The following is an 8,214-nucleotide window of genomic DNA, read 5'->3' as shown; positions in this document are numbered from 1 at the left end:
TATTAATGTCTAATATACGCCTATATAATATTCTCTATATTTTTATTATTTCATTCCTATTTTTCTATATTCTGTAACAGAATATTCTTCTAAAAATTTTGATAAAGTATGAAATTATGAATCATTGATCATGATATTATAACGAATTTCAAAATAAAATATAATTGTAGAGAGCACAAAAAATATTTTTATCTTTTACAAAAATAATTTAAATTGTAATATATATTTTTAAAAGTAAAAAATCATTACGAGCTGATCATAAATCTTGAACTATGATTGTATAACAATAAGACGTGTTGTTTGCTGTTTATACTCTACACGTGTACATAGAATAATTCAGTCGTCGCTTAAGAGCCATTATTTTAAATAATATTATAAATTAAAATACCGATTTCAATATGCTAAGACTCTCTCCTCAGTTACTACCTCAGTCCAATATTACGGCTGGAGAAGAAAGCGTACGACTACTTTAATTATGGTACTTTGAAAATGCAATATCCAAACCAACGTGAATTATTTCAATAATCAAGTATATATACACCCCGCCGAACAGTTTATTAAAAAAAATTCGCGAAAATATAAACTCGAGCGCGCTACAATACCAATACAAGGTTATTAATCTTTTTAATTGATAATAATATTTTCTTGAATATTTTTCCGATTACGTTTATAATTTATTACACTGAAGTTAGGTGAATAAAAATGCACAGTACCTATAGTAAATTAAAATATTTTATCGATGGCATAATAATTTTTAACTATACTTACTATTATTCACAAAAAACAAAAATTAACTTTGTTTAGAAATTCACCGTTTCTATGTACTTATATTTATCCGTGGCCAAAATCGTGAACGTACCTATTTTTCTATTGCGCGTGATGTATTATATTTCTTTTGAAACTCGTTTTTAACTACGAATTCCATTAACTTCATAGCATCGATCCTAGTTACCTTGTCTGTTAACATTCTGTTTTAAATACACCGTTCATAATTCACCGTTGTGTATGATTCACCACATAACTACTAACAACTCTAATCGAAAACCTCCCATGCCACGACAACAACGAAATGTAATTTTAATATTGACGATTGAAAAATATCATGTCATAGTATCAGTATTCGTCTGGCTTCTTTAATTTCAACTCTAAATAGAAGTTATTTATAATACCTATAGTACACATTATAACGATAATCGTTCTATAACCATGTTTAATACATTATAGTATAATGATTATACGGCGTGTCGTATAGGCAATTTAAGGTCACAACATTTTATACTTACGATACATAATATATTATGAATTATTGCCATTTATAATTATTTTTATATTTTAGTTATTCACATAAATAGAAAAATAATGATATACGATGATTTAATAGGTATATGTAGTAGTTACTGAATTATGGATTATTTAGAACTCTGTCTTATATACTATATGTGTGATAAGTTTTAAGTTCAAACCTATTATAAAATAGTATGATAAAAATAATTTTATAAAAAATGAATTTAAATAATGATAAATATTGTCTTAACTAAACAACATGATTTATTTATTTTAATATTTGATTATTAATTTTTAATCGATGCCCCTAAAGTATCACTTTAACTTGAGAATACGAAAAATAGAAAAATTAGTCCTAAATTAAAAATAAAAATTATTACGAATAAGTTATAATTTATTCAATTAGTATCATAAGAAATATATTAACAATTCCATACAATTAATTAATAATTAATTTAGTTGAAAACATAACAGTTAATTGAGTAAAATAATTTTGTACATTTTATGTAAATTTGTTCGCACAAGAAATACAAACTGATTTTAAACGAATAAATTTCAATATTAATAAGAACTACAATTATATACAGATAACTAATAATGTTTACGCTGTATATCATCTCACAAAATACACCACCCAACGTAATGCTATGTATTATACATTTACGATGTCACGATAAAGTCATACGTACTATTCATTTGACCTCTGTATAAATTCGCATTATATCCAATTACACTTTAATCAGTAAAGGCTCGGCACATCCTTATAATTATACAGATAAGCCTCACCTTAATAAATTATAATACATTAATACATATTAAATACATAATTTAATTTTATGAAATTATATGATATAGGAGCTAGTCACTAGAAGTACTGTTTTTGCACAATGATATTTCAAACATCACTAATAACTAATAACACATTTATAAAAGCACACTGGACAATTAAATTACATCCAATGGTTTTGACATTCAATTAAAACGAGGAATTCTAACGGGGCTCCTACGTGTCTATGCTAATTATTATTATTTTATTTTACCAATAATAGCCATTAACTGCAATAACCGCGCGTTGCTATATCTATACATTTGTCAATAATGTGCCTTGTAAACTGTGGCTCTATGTTATGTATACTTATAAATTTTTGTGTTTATAATGGATTTTTTAATGGTATTTTATTCATTGTTTAGTGACATGAAACGATTTAACCGAACGTGTTATTTCATGTATCTAACAGATTTTACGATAACCTACCTACGATAATCTAACTACAATCAAATTTCAAATACTACCTAAATAATATATCTATTAGCTGGATTACGATTTTTGTGGTTAAAATTATCGAGGGAGAACTTTTTTATGCAGGCTTTACCTATAGGGGAAACATTTTTCATAATAACTATACATGTCATCACATTTATGATACGTGTTTAAATTTTAAATAATTTTTAAATATTTTATTCCATCTAATTTTCTATAACGATATTTTATATTCATATAATCTATAAAAAATTCCTATACATGATAATTGATAACAATATAATAAGTGATGTACATTTTAAAATTAATAGTTTTAAATTATAGTGTTTCTTCTACTTGGAAAGGACCAAACTCCAAAACCATTTAGATATTATGATATTAAATATTCATAGTAGGTATATAATGATATAATAAATATATATATATATATTATATAAATCTGTGTTTTGAAAAAAAATAAGCTTGTACAATTTTTTACGATATTTTTAAGAAAATTAATGGTTGCTTGTAAAGTATAACAATTTATTAATTTTACATTAATATGTATACAATAGACTTTAATATAAGTACACTTAGTAATATTCTATTTAATACAAATAACATAACACTTACAATACAGTTTGATTATAGTGTATGTCCATAATGTTTGTTCGTTTTAACGTTAAAATAATGAACATTGTTCATTTGTAATTGAGATATAGTAGGTATAATTATTTATTAAAATTTTAAAACAATAATAATTAATTAAAATTTAAATATTTTTAAAGATATTTGAGTTATGAACTTATGTTGCAACCAAATTCCAGATTATAATCAATACTAGTAATTGGTACTTATGCTATCTCCTAAGTGTCTTAACTATATTCCTAGCTATAAAAAGCTGTACAAGATATTTGTCAAGTCTAACTGAAAACTATCTGACGAGATCATTTAACGGACAGCTCCCTTATACTATATAATCCTGTTGAGAGTGGTGGTTACATAAAATATGTTATGCTAATGCTTAATTTTAAGTTTATAGTTAATACTTATTGTTCAATGCAATCTAAAGTTTTTACACTATGTTATAATCAATATAATCCGTTTTTTCCTCATCAGTACGCATTACTTAGATTTAATGACTTTATTAATATTATATATTAGTTAGATAGCCCTGCGCCCCTGCCACACTCTCCAGTGTGATCGTGTATTTTATCATATTAATTACTGTATAATATATATAATATAACATTTCAAACCTGCATAACATATTACTCTTACATTAGGGTAAAAATGTACTATTTTACAAGTGTATTATACATATTTACTTTATTTTGATGAGAGATTCAGAATTATAGAAATCTATACAATGAGTATTAAAGATCATTGTGAGAGTATCTCCAGCACCACACATCACATACTATCTGAAATTATCAGCGCTTGTCTATGTAACCTTAGTATGAAGTACATAGTTACGTTTTACATACCTATAAGCTATAATACGTTTTATATTTTACGTTTATGCGTTATGCCTTTAAACTCTGCAACGACTTAAGTTAACAGCACAATAAAACTTCAAGGTAAAAATAGTTACGACCAAAAAGAGTTTAAACAAAATTGAAAATATGGTCGGAAACTCTTAAACTTATACAAAAAAAAAAATACACTCGTCTGTGACTAGATCGTCAGTTACCCGCGTACCATCGTTACACACAAACACGTTTATATTGATACCATGGTAGATAACAGAAGTAAGAAAACTGACATTTCGCTCTCGCCATAAAGTCAGCGTTTACAATAATAACTTTGCAATCTTAGTATACGTTAGTTTATTGACCTTATTCCTGTATTAATAATTTATTTTTCTAAAAAAAAAAGGTAATATATATTACCTTCTTATGTTTTAAAGAATATTTCATATTTATAACTGTCTGTAAGTAGGTACTCCTGTAGTATACAAAAAACTTTATTATTTTTTAAAAAATTGAAATATTATTATTCAAAGTATATTCATTAGGATTTTAAAGTTTAAGATCTAAATCATAAAACAAATACGCTACTTAAAATTTAGATTATTGATTAAAAAACTATAAATATTTAAAAAAAATATATTCTAAGAATATCAAGGATGAAATTATCAATAGTTTTGATAATTAAATTACAAAAACGCAGTAAATATTACTAAGAACGTAAAGATGGCGTTGCGTATTTACGTGTGATTATCGGCGTATTTAAAAACTTTTGCTGGCTTTTAGTTGAAGTTTCGAGGAATGATGGTTTTATTTCATATGCTCAGAAAAATTAGGAAGGCTGAGTTGCTTTTATAAATGTATTTATTTTACAGAATTTAAAGTTAGATTTATGAATTTCCATACCTTAAGCGCATTTAGGAAGTGCATTTCGAGGCTTAATCACTTAGAGCGCTGTTGCGACTAATACGATTTACTGCACATTGTGTCACGAATTGAACGACAGTATAAATGTAGGTTTCGGTGTGAACATATTATACCTGGAAATTGCAGGGTTATCGCTGGTAATCAATTTTTATTTTTATGAGAAATAACAAAAAATAATTTTACAATCAGCCTATAGGCTACTTCCTGCAATTCTAAGTGGCTTAAGTGATAAAATTGGTAAATATGTCAAATATTGTGAAAAATTAGATACTCACCATCTAAAAAATACTTAATATTATATATGTAACTGTATGTGGTCACAAAACTTGATAAATTCTGAAATATCTTTTTTTTTCTTTTGTTTTCAATGCATACACCATCGGGGCTAAGTAAATTGAGTTCGAAATACTGTTTTTGTGGTAAACTGAATCCCGGATTTGAAAAGATATAAGGTAAACTGAGTCCCTGGTTATAATAGGTTTAGTTTCCAAAACAGCACATTTTCCTTCTCACTTTTACAGGCTTGGTACTATTATGTTATATTAACATAACTGGAGTGGTTAAAAACGTACTTTTTTTGCTTTTAATATCTAATATAATTCACAACGTTGTACATAAAAATCACAATTAATTATGAATATATCAAATAAATTTTTACCATGTACATAAATAACAATAAATAGTAATAAATAAAAAAAAAAATTTGACTTGAATTTGTATAATATTATAATATATTATATATTTAATTAATTGTGATTTGTATGTACAACGTAGTGAATTATATAAGATATTAAAAACAAAAAAAAGCACATTTTTAACCACGCCAGTTATATAAACAAATTCAAATTTTGAAATATTTTTATTTTCATATACTTCAACATTTCTTGTCTCAAAAAAAATTGTTTTCTATTGTTATTTTTTTCATTTTAATTACCTACCTTTTTGCTACGTTATATATATATATATATATATATATATATATATATTTAAATGTATTTAAGTAAGTAAATCAGTAATCGATAATCACTAATTGGTGACTATAGTCACTATACAGTACTAATTGAATGTAGAGTCTTTTTATTTTTAAGTAGGTACATTGTCGTTATTTATAAATTATTCTTTCGAAAAATATTATTACTCGGGACTCAGTTTACCTAACACGTTAAAGTTTTCAGGACTCAATTTACCTAGTACCAATATCCACCCAATTATTTGTGACTCAGTTTATTACTCCCGTACACCATCAATGAAATTTAAAAAACACTGTTATATGCTGGGAAATAAAATAGGTACCTATTTAAATTTTTACCATTAAAATATTATTAAAGAAGCTAACAGGCAACGACACTAATATTAGATTAAGAGCATAATTTTATACACTATTACTGAATACAACCATATGACACATATTTATCTAACTATTCAGTATTATAACCGAGGTATATGCAGTCTAGTCAAAGTTATTATACTTTGAGTATTGAATTTATAATAATATAATAGTGAGATAAAAAAAGGTACAAGAATGTTTAAGACAAAAAAAAATTCTGAATAACTTATATCATATTAATATGTGGTATATGTGCATAATGTCAGTTTTAAATTCTCATTATTTGTCCTTTGTCTTACATTTTTAACATTTTAAACAATTCTATTCAAAAGAAAATATGTAAAAAATATTGAATTGTTTAATGTTAAAACTTTTTTTAAATATATATATATAAGAATATAAAATAAATAAAAGACATATGTAATTTCATATTTTATAAAAGAATATTAGTATAATAAAATAAAGAATTTAATTTATACATCGTATATCAAAATTTTGTTATACTCGATTATATATTTTTTAAACTTGCAAAGTATGTAAGAAGTTATATTATTATAGGTAACTGGATTTCTAAACAATAATTATAAATTATTATATGAAGAATACAAATAAAGTATAGGTACTTATGAGTTATCTATATAATGGTCTCAAGGCCGGAAATAAGAAGAAAGAAGAAATTAACTGTTAATAGTACGATATATTAGACATTAAACTTATTTATTGTAGCCGTTATTAAAAAATAAATAAATTAGGTAATTATATGTAAAACACCAGATTTATAACGATTACTAGTAGACTAGTAAAAGTAAAATTAGATTAAATAAATGTAATGATGATTTCCTTTAACAGTTAGTTAATAATATTTTTCAAGAATTTATAAATTTACATTGACAATATATTGGTGATGATGATTAAGAACGAAAAAAAAAATCAGTGAAATGGTGATATCCAGAAATCGAAAGCCATATGAAAAAACCTATACAATTACGATCAACATATAACAATATATTATATACCAAACAATTATTATTAAATGCATAAATAAAAAGCTTATATTTTGAAAACATTTGATATTCACGCGTGAAATAGCGGTTTTTTTCTAGAACAAATTGTATTATTAAATTCAGAAAAAAACTATTATAACTTGAAACATTCAAATTGTTCAATAAGTTTAATTAAAAGTATAATACAATTTTAAGCATATTTTTGAAAAATAAAGTTTTCATTTTTTTATATTACAAATCTATACTCATCATTATTCTACGATAATTTTATTATATTTATATATAACATATAACATATAATATGTTATTATACTTTTATATATTTTGCAAATTATTAGGTCAATCTACGCTATACCCAATTCAACATACCAAAAAAAATAATTGTTTTATTTATTAAATTAATCATTAAATAGATTGTTATTTTTAAAATTCTTTTAACAAATATATACACAAAATACAGACAAGAAATGTATCATATCGTACACTGGCGTGGACTTGCTGAGTTGCTGGGATACTACAGTCCAATTGGTAAAAATATACTTAAGTCAATTTAGCTTAAATTAATGTGAATTTTTAATGAATAAGTTATATAATAATCACTGATTAATTCATGGATCATAGATCTAAATCTAATATTTATAAGATAATTAAATAACTACATAATAAACATCATAAATAATACATCAATATAGTAGCTAGTAAGGAAATAAGTTGATCATTTTGAGCAGCTATTTTTTATATTTAGGTACTCTATTATTATGTATTAACAATGTATTGTTATTTATCCAAACATTATATGTAGCTTCCCGTGCCCTTTTTTACCAGTACACACCTGATCGAAGGTATACAAAGTCAATAGTTGTAGAAAAAAAGAATTTTAAAATAAAAGACATAAAATAGTAAATTATTAAATACAATTAATTATTACCTATATAAATATAACTGTTGTTTATAAATAAACCT

Source organism: Rhopalosiphum padi, chromosome 2 (assembly GCF_020882245.1).
Source record: "Rhopalosiphum padi isolate XX-2018 chromosome 2, ASM2088224v1, whole genome shotgun sequence".
NCBI classification, from domain to species: Eukaryota; Metazoa; Arthropoda; class Insecta; order Hemiptera; family Aphididae; genus Rhopalosiphum; species Rhopalosiphum padi.
The sequence above is the reverse complement of the archived record's forward strand: the minus strand, read 5'-3'. Positions refer to the sequence as shown.